At 40.3% G+C, this 23206-nt stretch overlaps 1 protein-coding gene across 5 annotated transcripts in view; it reads left to right on the top strand.

Annotated features, from left to right (window-relative positions):
- The window catches only part of ENOX1 (ecto-NOX disulfide-thiol exchanger 1), a 361050-nt gene that overhangs the window by 64392 nt on the left and 273452 nt on the right, over positions 1 to 23206 (top strand). For 4 of the 5 annotated variants that reach the window (XM_082057097.1, XM_082057090.1, XM_082057091.1 and 1 more), the window contains exon 2: positions 8905 to 8978. The gene's annotated coding sequence lies outside the window, so the exon portion shown is untranslated. Of the gene's footprint in view, positions 1 to 8904; positions 8979 to 16745; positions 16776 to 23206 lie in introns of those variants that run through there. The other variant, XM_082057093.1, reaches the window with a different exon arrangement.

The raw sequence follows: 23206 nt of genomic DNA, 5'->3' as shown, positions 1-23206 counted from the left end.
TGGCACCGAATTCAACACAGAAGTGTGGTAGTTACATTGAAAAAATGAGAGAGCGGATAAAATTGCCTTTTTGTATAGACACAGAATCATAGATGATCTTAAGTTGGAAGGGACCTCTAAGGATCATTGAATCCAACTCCCTGCTCCTCATAGCACTACCTAAAAGTAACCCATATGACTAAGATCATCGTCCAGATGCTCCTTGAGCTCTGACAGGCTGGTGCCATGACGACTTCCCTGGTGAGCCTGTTCCAGTGACCGACCACCCTCTCAGTGAAGAAGCTTTTCCTAATGTCCAGTCTGACCTGAAGCAGGTGCAGCATTTACTTAGAGAGTAGGACATCTAGGTGACAGATATGTTTGGTTTCAAGCCTCTTTGGAGTGGAGAAAGCCTATGGTCAATGTCTTTCACTTTGCAAGGCCTCTAAAAGGATGGCTCTTATATGGCAGATTCCCGCTGCTCTCTTCTCATTAGAGGTATTTGTTCTCTACTGACAGCTTGGTGCTCCAAATCCCAACTACAGCCCTAGACAGATGACTACTCAGATACAATTCTTGCCTCTCGGTTAACTATAGGTTATAGTTTGCTCTCCACACTGGCATTATTCCCAGTTCATACTGGAGTAACTAGGAAAAGAAATTAGTGTCTGCCTTTTGTTCATTAGTAAAAAAATGAGTCAAATATGTTTTCCCAGAGGATGGTTCCCTTCTGTCTGACAAAGTATACTAAGCCTCCATTCCCTATAAATTATATGTAATATTCAGGAAGAAACTGTTTTAAAGACTTTTGGAGGGCAACAAGGTAGGGAGGAGAACTGTTGAAATTGGAGGATACTAACAGCACAAGATAATATGTTCATTAGTTAGTCCTGAAGGAATTTAGACTGAAAAATAAAAGAAATTTTTCAAACATCCAAAGAGATGAAATTCTGGAATAATAACTCCAAATATGCTAGTCAAGTAGAAAATCAAAATAATTTGAGGACAGAATTTGGTAAATTTAGAAAAGGTTTTGTGAGAATGCATAGGAGCATTTAGAGAGGTTAAAAATATATATATATAATTAAATATGCAATATGAAGTTATAGTGTTAACAAAGGATCTAGAAAGGAGACTGACTGCTGCTCATGTGTTTGCATTATCACCTGTTTTTACTTTTAATCCAGTGGTTGGTGAATGCTGCTATTTGCTAACAGATGCCAGAAGGTCCTAGTCTGAGGTCAGTGTAAGAAATTCCTTGTTTTTGCCAGACCTTTGGGGTTGGGTTTGTCTTCCAAAACAAAATTTGGGACACTGGTCTTGGTCTTTTGTTGCTGGTGTTAGGAAAGGATTGAGCAGTGTGAGCATGTCTCTGTGGAATGGATCCTGTGTGGTCCTCCTGGAGAAAAGCAAGATCAGAAAACTAGACAACACAGTTTGTCCTTCAGATTAGTATCTTCCTTCAATGCTACAGCTCAGCACTGTACCCAGACTTTTTGCAGCTGAAGCCTGTGCTGAAAGCTTTCCAGGCTACGGGGTTCTGCTCCTAATTCACGGTAACTGGAACAAAACGCAGCCATCCTCATCATTCATACAGACACGCAACCCTCGGAGACTACAGACCTACCACAGCGTGCAATGCTTCATCTTGATGCTGGCAGACAGAGTATAGGGTTGTCTGTTGGGACAGTTAACTTTGAAGCATCATTGTACTGGAGATGAGAAGGAGCTGGAGGAGTGTGTTTTGCACAGGTATTTTTAGCTACCTTTTCTTAAAACTGCTCTGCCTTCCTAATGTTGTTCTATCATCACCGTGGTGAACTAAATCTGCCACTAGCCTGTCTGCTAACAGTCCTTATCTTGATAAGCTATTCCTCATTATTTCTGACTTTTTGTAAAATGACATCTTGGTGCCTCTCCTCCACTTTTAGCTGGAGGCACGATTGACTGCTTAGAAAGGATTCCAAGACTCCTCTTGAGTTGTTTGATGATCCTGCTCCTCTTCACAGCTCCAGCTTCCATATTTTCACCAAGACAAGAGGGAACATTGACCTTTCCTTTCTGTAATATTAAAAATAATGTGAGCAAACAGCTGTGAATTGCAGCTGGCCCCTGTTAAAATAGATGTCTATGTGAAGCAGGACATCTTGTTTCTTCTATGGATTTTTTGACCCACCTGTGATTTCTGAGGCTGGACTTTACTGGTGGCTAGTTTGGAATGGTTCCTCCTTTTATGTAGGAATGAGGTGTCATAATCTTAAGATATTGTGTTGTCTAAGGACCTTCCAGGACAACTGTGTCCTCAATAGGTCTTACTCTTGAAAAATATGGTCTATATTCAACTTACTGGAACCTCTTTTTACATTCCTTGTGATTATCTGAACTGGGTTTTCCCAGCAGCTGTCACTGTAGTTAAATGAGGGAAGTGTTAGAGATTTATTGCATCTGTTGCATTCGGCTGCTGACCCAGTCTATTTCATCCCAGTCTGGGATGAAATAGTGCAGCTTAATGCTTCTGCCTTTCTTTTAAAAGAAAAAAAATAAAGTAGGATGTATCTTCTTACAGAGTTTCTATTCCAACCTTGAGACTGTAATGTTGGCAGCACATTTCTGCATATCTTGGACCCTCTGTAGAGATGTAGCAAGGCGGCTTAGGCTCCTCATTGTCAAACCAAAAGCAGTGGCCATGTTGTGCCCCTCTTCCACCTGTGCAGAAGTACCCGCCACACTAAAGTTGTTCAGCACTTCGTACTTTCACAGCAACATTTTGTGTTGTGAGTCTTTGCACCTTGGATGCTACCTTTGAGACAGACTCTAAAGCAGTGAATCCTTTCTCACATTTTCCCACAGATTACCGAAAGAGGACATTTTCATCCATTAAAAATTAGCTTTCATTGTGTAGAAAAAGGTCTGCATTCTTACAAACCTCTTCTGTGTTGTTTTGTTTTGTTTTGTTTTTTTCAACAGGGAACATGGGTTTGTACTAGTTTGCCAACAAGATTATCAAAGAAATTATTTCACTTTCTGGTCTACTTTAGTGTCAGTTCAGGATAGTCCCAGAACTATTTGCTGTTATTGATTACACTGTGGTCCAGTGTAGGTACTTTTTCCATAATAGCGATGGGTGAATACTGCAATGGGTGGTAGAAGTCTGTGAGCGGGTAGGGACATGGAACTGGGTGGACTGGTTCTGCTTCTCACCTATTTTGTTAAAGCAGCATGCCCTAACTTTAAACACTAGTGTTCCCTCATGGAAAAACAAAAAAAAAATCCAAACAGGAAAAAACAAAATGGCAAACAACAAAGTAACAGGTTAAAAAAAATGTTTTATTGCATTATCACGTAGCACACTCCATTGCACACAGCATGAATGTAATTTTGTCAGTGATGGTTGTGCAGGTTAATATAATTTATTGAAGCTGTTTTATTAGACTGAAACTAAAATCTGTACAGGAGGCTCTTTTTTTTTACCCTGAAATCTATTAGATGTTGCATCTTAGGGGAGCTGTAACAAGACTGACTCCCAAGAATAAATCTTTTCCTTCCTATTTCAAGGAAAAGTTAAAATGTTTAACTTTACTTATGATAATTAATATAATTTAATGCAGGTTCAGGGGATGATTATTATTAATTTGCCTTTATTAACTATATCAACTGCAAATCTGTTGGCCTCGATGTACATTCAAAAGGGGAGACGTTTTTCTGTACTTGTAGATTTATGTTAAAATGAACAAATTTAAAATAGGGATGGTAATGATGGAACCTGAAAAAGTTAATCTGAGAAATGAGATACAATAAAAAAGGGCTTGGCATGTTCATCTATTCCCAGACTTCAGTCTTTAACTGGATGAGAAGCTGGAGAAGCCACCATCTTGCAAAACTGAATTTAAAAAAAAATGTAAAAATGAGAACTGCCTGCTTTGTTATATATTGCTACCCGGCATCTAAAAGTGATACAGTGTTAAAGTTATCACCCCTTAATGGTCAGTGACACAAACCCAATTCTATAAAAACGTTATAAATACTCACTCTAATGTATACTCATTTGCAGAGAAATAGAAACCTTTTCCACAGTGCCTGACACATACTGAATATTCATTGTTACAGAATGGAAGGGATTTTACAAGTTAATGCCTTTAAAATAAGGAGATCAGAATACATTTCTGACATCGTGTTTCGACCTGGACTCTTATTTTACAGTTTAATTAATTCCCAATGCAAAAGCTGCAGTTCCGTGATGCGGAGGTTTGAGAATCCTGCACTGAGTACTGCCCAACTTAGTCATTTTGCCTAAGGCATTGAGCAAAACTTGTGTCTAGCTTTGATAGCAACAGTAACTTCTGTAGTAATGTGAAACATATAATGGATGATGTAAAATAAGAGTTGAAACTGCTTATTTGTTAGACTATTGTGCTGTAGAGGGGAAAATTTTCCTTGTATGACTTTTCTAGCATTCGCACCATGTTCACATCAGGGCTTCTTCTCCCAGCACAGGAACCACTCAAAGTGTTACTTCGAGTTTGTTAGTTGGTGTTCCTTTTGTGGTTCCAGCACAACAGTTGCTTTGATTTCCTAGGAAAACTTGAATTCTGTAGAATGGGGTGGACACCCTCCATCTGGAGAGCTGTAGACTTAATAAATAGCACGTAAAAGAGTTGGCCAACTGCACCCTGGACCTTGTCCATCACAGACTCCAGAGGAATGTGACTGAAGGGAAGATGAAGAGGCCAATTTGTATTCTGTATCTGTAGTCTGTGGATGACTGGAGATGCTGAAGGTGTAAGAAGGGGAGTGAAAATTATAAACAATCAGGAATTACTTAGTGCACAGAATGATCTGGAGACTTTTCTTTCAAAGTCATCACCAAGAGGGTGGTGGAGCACTGGAACAGGCTTCCCAGGGAGGTGTCACGGCCCCAAGCCTGACAGTGTTCAAGAAACAGTTGGACAATGTCCTCAGACACATGGTGTGAACTGCGGGGTTTGTCATGTGCACAGACAGGAGTTGGAATTGATGATCCTTGTGCATCCTGGGAAAGCACATTCTGTGATTCTATGATTCTAAAGGGTGCGTAGCACCCTTTTCTGCTGAAAAATGAGTACAGAAACAGGGATATAAGCCATCTCAGCCTCAAGGCATCACTACCTGGACCTAGGCTGCTCTGACAGAAGTTTTCAGAGAAAAAAAGATCTTTAAAAAGAAGTAATCATGGTACCACACAACGCCGTTTCTCTTCCTCTTCCACACTCACCTAGTCCTAAATAGTAAAGCCGAGATCTAGAAACTCTGCACCTGCTAGTTTCTGAGGCAATTACTGTGCTATGTTCTTGTGTATGTATTTTTTCCAAGCAAACAATTAAGGAAGTTCTATTTATTTTTCCATCAATTTATAAAGGATGATTGTGGGTTTTAGTTTCTTAATGCATTATATTTTTTCAAAGTAAGTTTGTGATAAGAACTTTCAGTTGTAAGGGGAAAGAAGCTCTAGAAAATGTGTGGTTTTTTTCATCAAAAATCATTTTGGCTCATAAGCCATTCTTTCCTTATCTTGATGAAAAGAAAACGATCAGATCTCTAGATCAATAATGTTGAAACCAGCAATAGCAGTGATCATCCCGGATGCATGTTGTTTTCTGATGTGCTTCAGACCTGAGCAGTTCCTCATGCTGTAAATATCAGCCTAACTTACATGCAGGCTTCAACCTCACATCAAGCAATGGCTAAATAAATAAATAAATAAATAAAGGGGCTGTTTAAATGCAGCAAGGCTTGGAAATAACATTTTTAAAGAATGCCAGCATGTCAAAACATTGAAGGAAAATATTGAAGTGTGCTTCCAGATTGTCTGTGGCTGGATGCTTTTTCTATTGAATAATCACATTTTCTAGGGTCTAAAGCAGTGGTTTATTGTAAGTAATGCATTGCTGTCATGCTACCAGGTGTAAAAAATACGAGATTGGAATTATCTGGAGGAAACCAAATCACTTTATTTCCAAGACAAATTAGATTGGTATATCTTACCATTCTCTATAGATTTCATAAGCACATTACTTGTTGAAGTGGTATCAGGCATTTTATATATTATATCAATTTGCATACGTTCATTAAGCTGTGCTTTGTAAAGCTTTCTGACAGGGGCATTTGATAAATCCTTTCGTGAACGTCATTGTTTCTTTACGCAGAGCAATCTGTTAAATCATGCCTTTGTCCTTCAGTTTGTCGGAATTAGTAAATGAAGCAGATGTTAATAACTGTGGGAGGGTTTGGGGGGTTTTCGGTGTTTGCAGAATATGGGATAACTGTGAAGGGCATAATGTGTTTGTAAAAGCGACAGCTGGTGTTATTAAAGATAGACAGTGTACTGCAAGTAGAAACTTTCCTCGGCATCTTTTAGTAACTCTATGAGGTTTTTTGGAACTGTCAGATGGGGAACCTCTTCTAAAATAAACACCACTTCTGTTATGCATAGCAAATCATGTGCTTACACTTAAATACAATTGTTCTTATCTTTGGCTGCAAATGTTCTGTCACAGAGCTATCTCAGCCGTGCAATGATTCATACTGTTTCTCTATAAATATGTCATAAGAAATTCTCAGGTCAACAATCCCTTGAGACGTGTCTTTGAGCAATATTGTTTCATGCATTACCACATTAGTAAAATCTTTTGAATGCTGCCTTTATGACACAAGTTTTGTTGGACCTGACAGTTCAGCCCCTGGAATCTACTACCCAGCATGAAGGTCGCTTGGCTGAAGATGTTACAGCCAAGGAACAGTATGTATTTAGGTGGTCAATGTGCTTCAGCTTACAGGTGGTAACTCCTGGTCAAGGTGTGGTAACATGAGTGCTTGTAGTCAACTGTAGGGACCTTGCAACTGAAAATAAAACATGCCGTGGTAAGAGATGGGGGAGATAAGTAAGAGGGAAAAGCAAAGCAAGGGGCATGAATGTATGTGGAAAAAGTGTTATAAGGCTAATTGATGGAGATAGAATTGCAGAAAAAACAGAGGATATTACTGGAGATAATAAAGGGTATACTTTGACCATCCACTGATCTTGCAGATTTTTATCAGTATTACCTAGTAAATAACTTCAGCTTCTATTAGAGGTGATATTTGGCTGATTTTCACATTAACTTTAATGGCATTCTCAGTGTGATTTCTCTACACCTTATTGTCCAAATCTCTTTTTGGGGATTGAGTAGGAGGTGCAAAGGGCAGAGATGTGGTGTAACTTGTGCCTCTGTGATGGAATCTGAGCTTCTGAGCCTGGCTTGTCTGCAGTTGACATCAACAGCAGCAATGACAACATAATGCATAGAATAAATAAAGCTAGAAGTTGTCATTTTTATAGAGATTGCCTGAAAATATGTAGAGAAGACCAGTGAGGGATTTCTGTTGTTGTTCTTGCCCATGAAGGTATGCAGCAGCTACACATCAATGAGCTGTTGCTTTTATAAGAAGAATTGGCAGAATCCTTCATGCAGTTGCTGGATAAAAAATTCTGCTGCTTCTGTTTCTCAGAGCAAGCCTTATCTTTCTGTCTGATTATCTTTCAAAAAAAAGGAGCAGTGAAATAATTATCCATGCTGATATTTACATTTTATCTCTCTGCTTGAAAATTACTGTCTCATAGAAGGGAACAGAGGAAGTCTAGGACTCCTTTGGTAGGCCAAGGCTTTGGAGAAGGAAATGTGTGCTCCTCAGCTGGAGCACATAGGTGCTCCTGGCCAGGTGACCATTGATGCCTAGTGGGTATAACAAGTTCTATAACTGATTCGTCTGAACTCTGCTGGGGTGATTCGGTTTGCCTGCACTGGGAATCATGCGGTGGGTCCCAGTGGTGCAGCTGCAGACAAAATCTCAGGCAAAATTCTGGGGAAAAGAAGGAGGCAAGGCTTTTTCTAATGTGGAATCTTTACTGTTTTTTTAAGAGCTGTGGCCATCTTGCAGCACTGTGTGAAATAGTCTGCCCTGCTGCAGTATTCAAAGGTGCTAATGGTGCCACAGAAGTACTTAATACAGCATCTACTCATAATGGTGAAGCTGATGTGGTCATCTCAGAAGTCTTTGTCCAGAAGAAAGATTGGACCAAGTGCATTTGGACACATGAACATTTTTTTCCTCTTTGTTTTCCTACTTTGTGCCTTTCCTTGGTCTTCTGGGCCTGTTTCTTTCTCACAATGCATCCTCCTCCTCTTTTTTTTGCTTTCTTAAGCACATTAGACTTATCAAACACATTATGCTCAGGATCGCTGTCTGAGAATCACCAGGAAAATTTACAGGGACTCTAAGACTATTTGTGATTAGGTGTTATACATATGCTTACAAAAACGTACATCTAGAATTTTACATCTCTAGCAGAAATGCCACATTCAGCATATTTAGACAAGAAAGAGGTAATGCACATAATGATATCCTTGAATTTCATGTGGTTACCTTATTCATACCCCTGTCGTGCTACAAACTGAAGGCAGAATATTGCTTAAATATACGTAGGGATACTTATGGTTTCCTTACACATTTATATTTTCTTCTATGCCACTGGCAGTTTTGTATATTCAATATGTTGATTTTGTTCTTTCATGGCAGATAGTTGTAGCAAAATCGCTGTTTGAAGATTTCATGTGTTTTCAGAGTTTTCTACTAATTTGGAACTCATATGTAGAAGTTGTTTAAGAATCTACACAGTATGACATATATATATCTTAAATTTAATAGCCTATACATTATCATACCATTGTTTTGATCACCCACAACACACTTCATGTGATGCACAGCATTAGAAGGACTAGCTCATAAACTCATTTCCAAACAGTAATTTTGCACAATGTGTTTTATTTTGTTTGTTTGTGTGTTTTCTTTCGTATACTTAAGCCATATGCTTTTAGTGACTTCTAAAAATATATATTATCTTCTTTTCAGATCTTGGACTCCAAACTTGAAGCGATTCTTGGTTATATGCTTCTTGAAACCTGGAGAATATCTGGAATAAATAGGTATGTGTAATGGATACATTCATGGTTTGTGTTGGATAATTTGGAGCATGTGCGAATTTTGTTGACAGTTTAAGGCTGAACTTCTTTAAGGCTCTTGATAAATCTCAGCTACCATGAAAGGGTCAGTATGATGGATTTTTGCTGGCTGAATTTTCAGTAGCACATACGGTATTTGTATGGCAGAAATTGGGAAGCGTATGATGCTCACAGTTTCTCAGAGAGAAATGTGTAGTCAAACGTACAAATTTAATTTCAGACTGGACAAAAAGGTGGGTCTTCATGAGCAAGTAAGAACTTTTGAAGGTAAATCAGTGGGTCATGAGAAGTAGTTCTACTCTTGATTGCCCCATACTTGAGGCTGTGCTTTAACTGGCTTTTCGTCTGTGTTTCATTTGGTTTTCTTTGCAACTGCTAAAGATATTAAAGATACATATGTGACTAAATACTTGGAAGAAAATGGCCATAAGTGTCGAAATCTTGGGTATGTTGAAGTTCCTGGAAATTTTCTTAAGTGTTTCAGTGAAGCTAGTGTCTCACTTGGAACATTTACAGAAAATATTCAGGCAGTTTCAGAAATACGTTCCTGCATATAACGAAGCAATTTTTAGGTGATTTCTTTTTCAAGAGTCTGGTCACACTTCATGATGCTTGAAACTAACAATGGAGAAAGAGAAACAAGATTTAGAAGATTTTATTCTTTCTAAAGAGTTTATAGACCTAGACAAACTTTTAAGTCTCAACTCTAAAGAGGAAAAGGTTTCTTGAACACACGGATGTAACAATTGAATTTACCTTGATCTATATGAGAAACTTTGAAGAGATTTATAGTGGAGGAGAGGTTGGATGCTTCTTATGAATAAAATCCATGACCAGTTTTTGGTGTAGAGGACCCCTCTACGAAAATAAGTTTTTGCAGTAAGTTGCTTGTTCTGTAAAAATCAGAATGCAAAAAATTTTCATAGTGTGCATCACCTGTATGTCCAAAGATGTCTCGCAAAAGCTGGATAAGAATGATTGTCTCCATTTTATGGAGATCCATTTTATGGATCAGGTACCTGCCTGGATCACTTAATGTATGATTGTCCTATTACTGAATCTCCTGAATGTTCAGACCTAAGTCCAAGCCGGCCAGAGGATCCTATGTCTAATGGTGCTTTCAGAGTGTGTGCAGAAGATCTCATCAGTGTTTCTGATTATTACATTTCCTTGTTATTTTTCAAACCTATTAACGTGCCTTTATTCTCTCCTTTTAATCTATTCCCTCTTTGTGGCACATTTCTTCAGTCTCACGCATTCTGCTTTGTTTTCTCCTTTGCTCCTTTATTTTGCCTTCCCATGTTTGTTTGGGGTTTTTGGTTGGTTGGTTGGTTTTTGTTTTGTTTTGTTTTTTTCCCCTCTTTTTCCTCCTCTTTTTAATTCATATTCAGTCTCTGGAGATCAGCAGCAGTGGCATCTTACACAAGGAGGAGCATCAGCAAAAAAAACATGGCAGAATGAGTTTCTCTTTTACTGCCTCTCTAGAGAGCCTGTTGTAAAAGGCAACTTGCTGTCATTCCTGTAAATTTTCTTTTGCAGCCAGCTCTGCTGGGTGTCCCCTTTGTGCCCTGTGAACATCTGTGTTGCAGCTTGTGTCTGAACCCAACTGGAGAACAAATGTGTGAACCTGCTTCTTATTTTGAGCAGGAAGCTGCTGCTATTAGTAGGGCACGTGGCCTTGGTTCACCTGTGACTCCTAATCCCTGTCTGGGAGCGAACCAGCCGTCTGTCCTCTCCCTTCCCACCACCGGTGCCCTTGTCTGAGGGGCAGCACATTTCCCTGCTTCCCTCGAGACACTGCCCGATGCCTGTTGGTTGTCAGCATTCATTTTCTCCCAGAATTTTTCCCAAGACGACATGCAGAAAGGAAGAAAGCAGTAAGTGCTGTAGGACTTTTATGGCGTAGCTTACTCTCTGTTGCTCCTGGAAAATTCTCCCTGCGTGCACACAGTCATGCAGGCACCACCCAGTCGCAATACCCTTTGCATAAGGAAGAAATCTTCAAATTCTGAAGGGATGCTGGAGCAGAAGAGAAAACCCCACTCCCCAGGCTGTGCACTCGATTCCAGGAAAAGGTGACAGTGTTTCTGTGCCGGTTTTAGACACAGCACAAGACAGCTCATTGAGCATAAACCATGAATTTAACCCCAAACAGACTGGCTTTAGGCAACGTTATTTTACTTTAGAAGGGGGAAAGAAAAGTAAAGAAAAAGAAGCATCAGCACTGCCCTGTTTGCAGGAGCACTGTCCCACATGAGTGTGTTAAACAATGTCGGAAAAGTGTAGGTGACGAACTGCAATCTTTATGGCATATGTGTGCCTCTGAGAGAAAAATGAAACCTGTTGTGTAAGTTTGCTTTGGCTTATACTCGAAGGGTTGTTGTAATGAGCCTGGAAGGTGCGGAAGCTTCTGTGAAGGATCAGGTGCGATGAGAGAGAACGACTGTAACTCTGAGAGGAGGAAGCTGCAGGATTTGAGGTCAGTCTAAATTGACAGCCATCATCTGGGGAAGGAGCGCAGCTGATTTAGCAAGACTGTGCACCGATTCAAAAACTTCCTTCAGATGTTTAGGTTGGAAGGACTCAGAAATAGCAAATCTTTTTGGCTGACATTAGCTGAAATGGCTACTGGGTTAACCTTGTTTTCCTTCCTCTTTCGTAAATAATGCCTGAGTTTCAGAGCTTTCCAAACCAGGTTTGAAAAAGTTGCCCCTTTCTTTCCAAAACCAACTGTCAAGGCAGTCCCAATGCACTGCAGATGTCTCTGTGTGTGAATCCTCTATAGGCAATGGTCTCCCACGTTTGTTCGTGTATGCACTTGTTACGGAGGGAAGGGTTGCTCTGGCTGATTGTACTACTGGGAGTGGTAACAGCAAAATTTCTAAACAAAAAAATCTGGTCCTCTTTAAATGTTGGCGGACAGATATCTGTCTTCCATCTGTGGCAGCCTGTGCCAAACAGCAGAAGAACTGCAAAGTTTGTGTTCTGAAACCTTGGAGAAGTAACTGGCACGCTCCAACTTATTTTTTTTTTTTAAAACTACACACAAATCTGAAACATTAAACACGAAAAGTAACGGTAAATTGTGACAAGCAGGCAGACACTGTGAAGTTCTGCTGGAAAGGTTGTGCCTCCTCCACCTGAACAGCAAAGCTCCTGCATGGGGCACAGAGCCCTTCGGTGCTGCTGTATGGGCAATTTTGTGGATTAATAGCTGGTGGTCGCTCACCAGGCAGACAGTCCCCTGGTTGTCCCCTGCATCTGGGTCACTCAAGGTGTTGCATGGCCTGATGTAGCAGGGAGGAAGTTGTCTGGTAGTCTTGCAGATGCAGGTGGCTCACAAGACCCCCTTGGAGGTGCAGGGTGGCTGTTTTCCTCTCCTTACAACCAGGAAGTTTGTACACCACAGCAAACAGTGCTGGGTTTGGATGGCTGTTTCCTCAAGCAACTTCTTGCTGGAGCACTTGAACAAGGGAGCTCCATTCAAAGGAGGAGAGAACATGAATGAAACAGCAGTCTCTAACCACTGTGTTCTCTCCTCAGGGCTATGGCCTGCAGGGAAGACAGTCAGAGTAGCCTTGAGGCTGCTCCAGCAAAAAGCTGGGGTTGTAACAGCGCTCAGCCAGCCCTGAGCCAGGACTTGCATACAGATGTTTGTCTATTCTTGTTTTTACCTAGGGCTTCACCCACAAAGGGCTGTTGCTCTTGGTGAGCTTGGAGCAACCCCATGGAGCAGTTGGGAAACAGAAAAGGACTATGCACCAGCCAGTATCGACTGGACAGTAGCAATTTGGTTTGATTAGAAGTGTCCGCTTTTAGCAGTTCCCTATTCATTTTTTATTTGTTTCCCCATCTAGGCACGGCATCATATTTAGTAATGTGCATCTCTGCTGTCTTGTCCTTACTATTTATCAAAGTTATGCAAAGAAGTTATGTGTTAAAACCTTTCCAATTTCTGAATTGGCTAGCCATTGCCATCTTTTGTCTCCATTTGTCCCACTTTGCAGTGCCAGAAAACGTGTGTTTATAACAGCTGATTACAAGGGTGTCACTTTGGTACCTGGGAACCAACATCTTCTGATTCACGTGAATGGTTATGGCTGAGTCACGCTGCTGAACGTGCTGTATGTTACCAAGTAGCACAGGGTGTGATTAATTAAGGATGTCAATACTGTGTACAGTACGAAAAAGATATTAAGCTGCTAGAGAGTGTCTAGAAAAGGGCTACGAACTTGGTGAAGGGTTTGGAAAGGAAGCCCTATGAGGAGCAGCTGAAGTCACTTGGTTTGTTCAGCCTGGAGGAGACTGGTGGGAGACATCATGGCAGCTACAGCTTCCTCACAAGGGGAGGAGAAGGGACAGGCACCAAATTCTTCTCTTTAATGGCCAATGACAGAACTCGAGGGAATGGCAGGAAGATGTGCCGAGGAGGTTCGGGTTGGACATTAGGAAAAGGTTCTTCACCCAGAAGGTGGTGGAGCACTGGAACAGGCTCCCCAGGGAGGTGTCACAGCCCCAAGCCTGACAGTGTTCAAGAAGAGACTGGACAACACCCTCAGACACATGGTGTGAACTGTGGGGTTGTCCTGTGAAGGGACAGGAGTTGGACTTGATGATCCTTGTGGGTCCCTTCCAACTCAGGACATTCTATGGTTCTGTGTTACACAACTGTCAGACTTTAAAATTAAACCACTAATAAAGACCTTTGAAATAGGCTTGTTTAAGATTGGTTACTATTCGTAAGACAGTAGTTCTGAACACAGATTTAATTCCAAATGCAAGAAAATTAAGTAAATGAGGGCAGTCTTTCTGCTTAAATGGCTTGATGACTTAGAGTATTTAATAAAGTGAAAGTCACCTTATGATGTGTGTTTTGCCCACCTTACGGTACTCTTCTAGCTGACTGTCACCTGTAAGAATCATTTGTTTAGATCTCCTGAACCTCCATTGCAGAGTTGCTGCCTGTCACTGCCTGCCATGCATGCATGGGGTCAAGATGGTAAATGTCCAAGTAGTTTTCTTAATATGAACACTCAAGAAACCAATGCCAATAGTGAAGAAGTGTGTATGATCTGCTGTTGATTCTATTATGCTTTTTTTACCATGTTTGCTTGAGGAAAATGTTTGAGAAGAGGCAGGTGCACACTCGTGTGTGGTGTTTTCTGTATAGATACTAATGACTCCTGCTGCTTCCTGGCCCCGTGCATCCTGGCGATGCGCTATTTGCTGTGTAGTGGTTGGGTCTGTAATCCTACATGTACATAAAGTGTGTGGTAGCCAAATGGAGCAACACAGGAACCAAGTATCATTATTTTGTCAAGACAAGATACTCAGCACAGAGTATCATAAATTGATCCCAGGAGAACAGACCCAGAATATAAACTGTAGTGCTTTGAATATATATGCCTGTTATAATTGTATTAAACGCTTTGCAGCAATTTGTATTGTGTTATAGCTGACAAAGTATTTTACCTCCTAGTAACTAACTAATGTAAATAGTGTTGATATTTTTCTTTTTCATATTTATAATTACATTAATTGCTTTGCGTATTAATAACAAACAATTAAGTGTCAGAGCCCAGGCTGTAGCTGCCAGTAATCCACAAGCGATTTGTTTGCATATTCAAAAGACGAAACTGAAGAGTAATTGCCATTTTTTGCAAGTGCATATCTTCACAGCTTAAATTTTACATAGGGGAGCCCACTGTGTTACCTAAATATTGTCATGTTCAATATCAAATCTGGTGCTAATAGAATGTCTTTTGGAAATGAAGAGAAACTTTGTGCTAAGAGATCAGAAGACATCAGATGAAAAATAAATGAATAGCTCACATTAGCTAGGAATTGTGACTTATTTCCAAATAAATCTAAGCTTTGAAAAAGATGCTGCCTACATTTGAAAACAGCGTTTTTTAGAAGCCAGAGCTGGAAGATCCACATGTAGTGCAATTCTTGTTTTTGTAATGTAATTTAATTGGGCTAACAGAGTGTCACAAAGAAGCATTCGAGGATTGACTCTGTTGTTTGAACAGAAGCTATTTTTTTGCAAAGTTTCCAGAGAAGTAATCTTTCTGCATTAGTATTTGTGGACTTCAACATTTTTATTCTTAGTAACAAGGCAAATTGAGATTTCAGCATAAATCTGGATATTTTTGTTTTCTTGGTAATTGTGATGTTTTATTTGTGTTGAACTCCTTGCTAGAGGCCAGAATTTAATAGAGGTGATGGTTTTGAAAGTTTGCACACTGCTGGTATTTGTGAGGGCTGCAGTGTGAAGAGCCAGTTCCAACTTAATATTGCAGATGTATGCTGAACTATCCAGGGAAGAGCAAAGGTTGATTAAATTCACAAAATAAGGTGATTCGTAGTTTTCTAAATATGCCACTCAACCTAAAATTAACTCAATGATTTACCAGTCACACACACGTTAATGAATCCTGACAATCTCAATCGACCTGCTGCTATGAACTTCACTGTCACCTAATATTATTTCCTCTGTATTTTCCTTAAAAGGAAAGATTGATTGTAACATTTACCTCATGCAAAACAAAAGTGCTCAGGGATTTTATTATTTTTTTAATACCTGCAATTCTGGGGCACTGGTAAATTAATTACATTCAATTAGTAAGGCTATAAAAGAAACGATTCTTTTTGTGAGAGTCTCTCCTAAAGTTTAATCCTCCGGAGATTTCACGTGTGATGGTGATGAAAGTCGCTGCTTCTAAGTCAGCATCAATCATATTATATAAGAAATAAGGTGAGTTTATCTTTTAATATAATGTTATAAAGGCATTAAGATAATAAGTAAATATGATTTATTATTATTTCTAAAGCTAGAATCACCTTGGAATGGCATTTTGTGGTGGTGTGTTACCAGTAGCTATAAGAAATATGTAAGATATTCTTAAATTAGCCAAAATCTTAAATGGTTTTGTCTAAATTCCTGCTAAAATCAGAAATATGTTACTTTAAAAAAAAAAGTGGTTATCCTGCATTTGTACTTGAGTTATGAGTAAATCTCCAAAAGGCTTCCTTGGATTATGAAATGGTATCTCTCCCTTTATGATTTTTTTCCCCAAAGCTTTACAGAATCCTGGATGAAAAACAACATCAGTTCATACAACAGGCATCACTGTAGCCTTGACATGGGAAGGGAACAACAGCTGAAGAGATTTCTGGCCTATGGTTGCTTCTGTCAGGAAAATGGAGCTGGAGAAAGATACATACATGTAATATTTAAAGCTGCTGGGCAATGGCAGGCTCTTTGCAGACATCTGCATGTTCAGCCTTTTTGGCTCGAATGGTTAAGTGGTTAATTAAGTGGACAAGTCAGGTCTCAGTGTGCCCTCAGGGAGAAGACTGATGTGCCTCAGCTTCCTGTGAAAGTTTTGACTGAGACAGGTTTGAAGCTGCAGCAATCTCATTGTGAGATGTGGTGCTGGGTATGAGATGAGCTTGCTAGAACCCATTTTACTGGATTTTACTCAGTAGCTACCACCCACAGAGAAACATAAGAAGTTTAAAAAACCCTGCAATTTTGAAAGCTGAAATTAAGTCATCACATTCAATTGAATTCCTTTCTGGGTTGTTCCAAATTGTTACTGAATTAGTTTAGTTGTTTGATTTTTTTTTTTTATGGGCTGTTTTAATCATTTCCATGATTTTCTTACTTGATTCATTCAGTGACATCAACTGTAGTGACCAAACAGTTGTTTCCGTGGTGACAAATTGCAGTGTTACAAGCATCCTTGAATGAATCAGGTAAGAGAAACAGATCAACTAAAAACAGAAAAAGTTTGCTTGCAAAAATAAACCAGAAATATTTGGTGAAAGTTTACAGGAGAATGCTTGAAAATCTAAAAAATATTTTAATGTAGCTGAGTTTTCTGTATAGCCAAAGACACCAGCACAGCCAGTTTCATAGTGAAGCACAAAGGGACCTGTCCACATCTGGTGACAACAACCAACTGGAGAACATTTAAGATAGACAAGTAACTCTGTAATGAAAGTGAATGAATTTAACTGCAAGAAAAAAAATTAAGCTTCTTGCTCATCCTCTAACCTATGACAACTTGCATCACAACTCAGTGTGATGCATCGTTATTTTCTTAATAAATTGCCTCTTAAAAGGATGTTGAGTACTTCTGTTATGTCACAGATCCAGTTTGGATTCCATACTGGTGTGAACCAGGAGCTTGACCAGTGAAGATGATGGAATTGCACTGGGCTTATGTAGATGCAGGTGAAATCTGACTTGTGTTCAGTATATGTAGCAAGGAACATAGGTCTGAATTTAGGAGGCCGCAGGTGATACTGTTGTATGGTATACTGTATCATCACAGATTTAAATACTATTTGGGGTACATGCTGATAATGCCAAAAGACCCTTGATGTGTACAGTCACAATAAGAATGAATTCCACTCCCGTCATGACAAGTCTCAGTGGAAATATTATGCCTTGCCTGGGCTCAGACATTATTTCCAATAAGTATGGAAATAATGTCTCACAGTGCTGCAAAGAGTTAGGAGATCTCAAGGGAAATCTCATCAGGTTATGTGATAGGTTTGAAATTAATCCATGTCCCCACTGTATTTACACAATATACAATTGTCTTTCTGATGGCTTGTAAGGAAAGGTAAATGCTACCATGCTACCATTGCTAAATCAGCAAGGGGACTTGCTGCAATATATTCTTTTGGTAGAGACTACATTTATTTCTGAGTTGATACAGGCAACTCAGAAAATTATTCTATAACTTTCTTACACCGCAGACATATTGTTGTCTGATTTGTAACCTCATTATGCCACATCATCATCTTTCTTGCAGTTCTCCTTGCCTCCAGTTCGGCAGACATTAATTTTTACATTTTCCTTCTGAAAATCTGAAAGGGAAAAAAAATGTTGAGAACTTCTTGCTTCTAGTGTGGATATGACCCAGCTATAGATCCATCCGTTCACCTGTCATTCCTAGATTGCTCTTTGGTGAAGGCTTCTCTATGGCACTGTTCTCACCTTTCTGCAGGCTGGTTTGGGATTGTGCCAGGCTTTGCCAGCCCAGGTGTGCAGAACTGTGTCACGTTAGGCCAGAAACTGTCTTCTCACTGTCTTTCCCAGAGGAGCAAGGGATTATCATCCATGGAAGAATGTTCACCACACTTGTAAGAAGTGAATATCTCAAGAAGCGTATGACAAACTTGCCAGTCCATGGGTGGAGTTTTTTGAATCCTGCCTGTTCTGAAGGGCATAAGCTAAAAGCTCAATTACGAATCATTATAACATTTTAAGCATTCAGGGAAGAAGTTATCTGGTCAAGAGTACTGGTTAAGGTTAAGAGGACTGGAAGAAGAATGGTATTCCTCAGTGATCTGTTTCTACCCTAAAGTTTGAATACTAGCACTAAATGGTTTAGAGGCCTAGGTCAGAAGAGATGTTAGCACCATATGAGATCTACAAGGACTGCTAGCCTGGACTAGATCTTCATTTTTTTAAAGCAAAGTGACTTTCTATGTTGTTTTTGTGAACATGGAAATGAACCAGGGCAGATACTGTGAATTTCTGCAGCTTCTGTCTCCTCTCACTGATTTAGCTCCATTTGTATCTGCTTTCTACATGTAGCTCCCACTGCTCCCTGGGGCTTCCTTCCCGTTGCAAAATCCACTCCTTCTCCAAAAGGCATTTTCTTTGTTCTTTTTAAAGTTCTTTTTCTTCCTCGAAGATTCAACAACACAGTGAAGAATCTCTAGGATCCTTTCTGTTGACATTATCTTCTGGTGTGGTAGGTTGTACTTTTTCCTTATTGTCTGTGCCTGCCTTTACTCCTGAGAGAAGCCATCTCTCCTTTTCCTTCCAATAGCCACAAGCTATGGCAGGCAACGGGTTGATTGGGCTACCTCCTTTCTATCTCTCTGCAAATTTGTCAGGTTCATGTAAACGTTTGGTACAGTAATTTTTTTTTGCTATAAACTCTAGTTGTACTTAGACCGTCTTTTTTTAGTTCCTCCATTTTGATAGACTGTTGGATCACCGTATCAGCAGTCACATCTGACACTGGTGTCAAAACACAATAGATACCTGGCTCCCTTTAATTAATCACATAGAAGAGAAAACAAGGGAAAATGCACATAATAATTTATTTCCTCTAATACTAATGCTTCCAGATTCCAATCTTCTTTATCAGCTTTTAAAAACCATCTGACTATGTATGAGAATCTCATACATTTTATCTGATAGGTACAAATACAACCACTGCTTTTTCTACTTCTTGTTATTTATGGTAGCTGGATTTTGTATGTCATTTGTAATTGTATTTTTCCCTTATATGCATTGGGGGAGGAGAAAGGACGGTATAGCTCTTAGTTCTTATTTACTTTGCTGAACCAAAACAGTTAGAATGGGGCATCCCATCCAAAGGGCTGTACACTAAATTCCAATTGATTAATCACTGAGATGACTCAAAATAAAACATAGACTGGTGAAACTGCTGCTGCTGACAGCACAAATGTAAGACAGTGAGGTTGCAGCAGGAGGATCTGAGGAATCATTATGACTAGTAATGATGTATGAGACGGAATCAACGTTGGGTTTGTAAGTGACAGTCTAGGGAAAAACAAATGGTATTATTTATCAACTGAACTGGTTTTCAATTGAATTGTTTGGGCATTTTAAACTTTCTATGTTGAGAAATTAATAATTTAACTACACCTTTTTGTGCTTTCTGAAGCATCGAAAAATATGAACTTTAATAGTGTATGGTACTTAAAATCATGTTTCGCGTAGAGGTATTTATCTATTTGTCATGTGGAAGGAAAATTAATAATCTTCTTTGTGCACCAAAACTTGTCTACTGAATGTTTTCTGAAATTTCATTATTTAGAAGCACTATGGAAGCTGTGCTGTTCAAAACATTTTTGTTTTCTTATACTGTAATGTGTATTTGTTCAAACAAAGAAATGCTTATCTGTTGAAAAGATAGCAGTGATAAATTATTTCAGCTTTCATGCATACCTACTGTTTCCATTTGGCACTAAATTCCTGGTTGAATCACAGAGGTAGGTAGATCTGAATTCAAAAAGTTACCTTGATACCTTTTTTAACCAACCGCCATGACCTGATGGTAAAAAGGAAATTTAGTCATCTAAAGGATCACCCTTCTTGTATAGTTTAAACCCCTCTAGATATTGAAAGGATTGCAATTTTTACCATTTTCTTTGAACCGTATTAATTTTCAGAGGATGTACAGGACCTTCTACCTTTACTGTCACAACAACAGCACTTTAGATATCAACAGTGCAACTATCTGTTGAATTAAATAGCATGCAAATTGAGCTTCCCATACTCATCCTATCTCATTATGGGCAATGCTGCATATGCCTTGTTAATCCTTTTGAAAAATTATTGACTCCTGAATAACTTTCTTTTACTACTATAAATCATATCTTCGGGGTTTTTTTTTTCTGTCATTGACTTTTAAGTTCAAGGGTCTGTTTTATTTCTCATCAGAAAACAAATTTCTCTCTATGCTTAACATGAAGTATTCCAGGCTCGTGTTTTCCATTTTAATGAAGGTTCATCAGTCTCCCCTGCCTTCTCCTCACTGAATAAGTGATCCTTATGCAATGCACAGTGGGAGGATACAAAACCAGAAGAGTTACAAAACAGTTTAAAAAGCTAAAAAGCAACATGCCATAGGTTAGCTATATTAGCACGTTCGAATGTGTAAGAGAAAGTAATTGGGAACTCCTCCCTCCTTTGCTAATCTTTACCTTGCATTAGTTGATAGAATGTTTGTTATTCACAAAATAGCAATACTGGCCTTCAAATAAGAGATGCCCTATATCCCACCTGAGTCTTGAGGTCTGTATCTTCATCTACATTTTAGTTGGTCCATATTGGCTGATCACTGAACAACTGTAGACGCCTGCTTGTGAAGGAGATTAAGTTTCTCACACTGCTTTAGAAGGAGAATTTCCTGCCCTGGGATGAACAAACACGTGCACTTGACCAAGCAGTTAACATCAACATGTGCCAGTTTCTATTTTATGAGCATGACAGGAGCCTGAGCTGACAGGGTTTGATGTGGACAGTGATGTTTTATCTGACGACTCCAACTCAGTGGATCCAGAGATTCCTGCTTGCTAGTTGTTCTTTTGATAGGCTAAGTTTTCTCCAGAGCAGTTTTGTACCATTATTTCTGTCACAGTTTTTCTTTTCATACTACCTTCTGGTATGGATGATGACCGAAACCCTCTTTCTTAACTCTTGCTCAAACCATTAAGAGGCTTGTGTTTCTGTATAGAGATGCACTGGTCTACCAGCTAAAGCCCACAGCACAAGTGTTTGGGCATCTTTTACTTGCTCTGCCACCATCTCATCCTCTGACTTTCCACTGTGCCATGATGGTGCTGGCTTGCATTCTGGTTTCCCTGTCTCTTAAATGGGAACACTGATTGCTATATTTACTAGAATAGAATAGTTCCATTGGAAGGGACCTACAAGGATCATCTAGTCCAACTACCCAACCACTTCAGGACTGGAATGTAGCTACTGAGCTACATAAGTTGAGATACGGGACATCTTGTACCCCTGAGACCCTGGATGAAGCCAGGTCAATGGAGGAGTTTGCTTTAGTCGATGAGGACTGGGTTAGGGAGCAATTAAATAGTCTGGACATTCATAAATCCATGGGTCCAGATGGGATGCATCCGCGTGTGCTGAGGGAGCTGGCTGAAGTCATTGCTGGACCGCTCTCCATCATCTTTGCCAAGTCTTGGGAAACGGGAGAGGTGCCCGAGGACTGGAGGAAAGCAAATGTCACTCCAGTCTTCAAAAAGGGCAAGAAGGAGGACCCGGGTAATTATAGACCGGTCAGCCTCACCTCTGTCCCTGGGAAAGTAACGGAACAGCTTGTCCTTGGTGCCATCTCAAGGCATATCAAGGATAAGAGGGTTATTAGGGGCAGTCAGCACGGCTTTACCAAGGGTAGGTCATGCTTGACCAACCTCATAGCCTTTTATGAGAATGTAACAAGGTGGATGGATGATGGCAGAGCGGTGGATATGGTCTACCTTGACTTCAGTAAAGCCTTTGACACAGTCTCCCACGGCATCCTCACAGCTAAGTTGAGGAGGTGTGGTCTAGACAATAGAGTAGTGAGGTGGGTTGCAAACTGGCTTAGGGAGAGAAGCCAGAGAGTGGTAGTCAATGGTGCGGAGTCTAGTTGGAGGCCAGTATCTAGTGGAGTGCCCCAGGGGTCAGTGCTGGGGCCAATATTATTCAATATATTCATTAACGACTTGGACGAGGGAATTGAGTGTACTATCAGCAAGTTTGCTGATGACACTAAGCTGGGAGGAGTGGCTGACACGCCGGAGGGCTGTGCTGCCATCCAGCGGGACCTGGACAGGCTGGAGAGTTGGGCGGGGAATAACCTAATGAAATTTAACAAGGGCAAGTGTAGAGTCCTGCATCTGGGCAGGAACAACCCCAGGTTCCAGTATAGGTTGGGAGATTACATATTAGAGAGCAGTGTAGGGGAAAGGGACCTGGGGGTCCTGGTGGACAACAGGATGACCATGAGCCAGCACTGTGCCCTTGTGGCCAGGAAGGCCAATGGCATCCTGGGGTGTATTAGAAGGGGGGTGGTTAGTAGATTGAGAGAGGTCCTCCTTCCCCTCTACTCCACCCTGGTGAGACCACATCTGGAATATTGTGTCCAGTTCTGGGCCCCTCAGTTCAAGAAGGACAGGGAACTGCTGGAGAGGGTCCAGCGTAGGGCAACGAAGATGATTAAGGGAGTGGAGCACCTCCCTTATGAAGAAAGGCTGAGGGAGTTGGGTCTCTTTAGTTTGGAGAAGAGGAGACTAAGGGGGGACCTTATTAATGTTTATAAATATATAAAGGGTGAGTGCCATGGGGATGGAGCCAGGCTCTTCTCGGTGGCAAACAATAATAGGACAAGGGGTAATGGGATCAAGCTGGAACACAAGAGGTTCCACTTAAATTTGAGAAGAAACTTCTTCTCAGTGAGGGTGACAGAGCACTGGAACAGGCTGCCCAGGGAAGTTGTGGAGTCTCCTTCTCTGGAGATATTCAAAACCCGCCTGGACATGTTCCTGTGCGACCTCACCTAGGTGTTCCTGCTCCAGCAGGGGGATTGGACTAGATGATCTTTTGAGGTCCCTTCCAATCCCAA

Source organism: Streptopelia decaocto (assembly GCF_964273445.1).
Source record: "Streptopelia decaocto genome assembly, chromosome: 1".
Taxonomy (NCBI): Eukaryota; Metazoa; Chordata; class Aves; order Columbiformes; family Columbidae; genus Streptopelia; species Streptopelia decaocto.
This window is presented reverse-complemented; position numbering and strand designations above follow the sequence as displayed.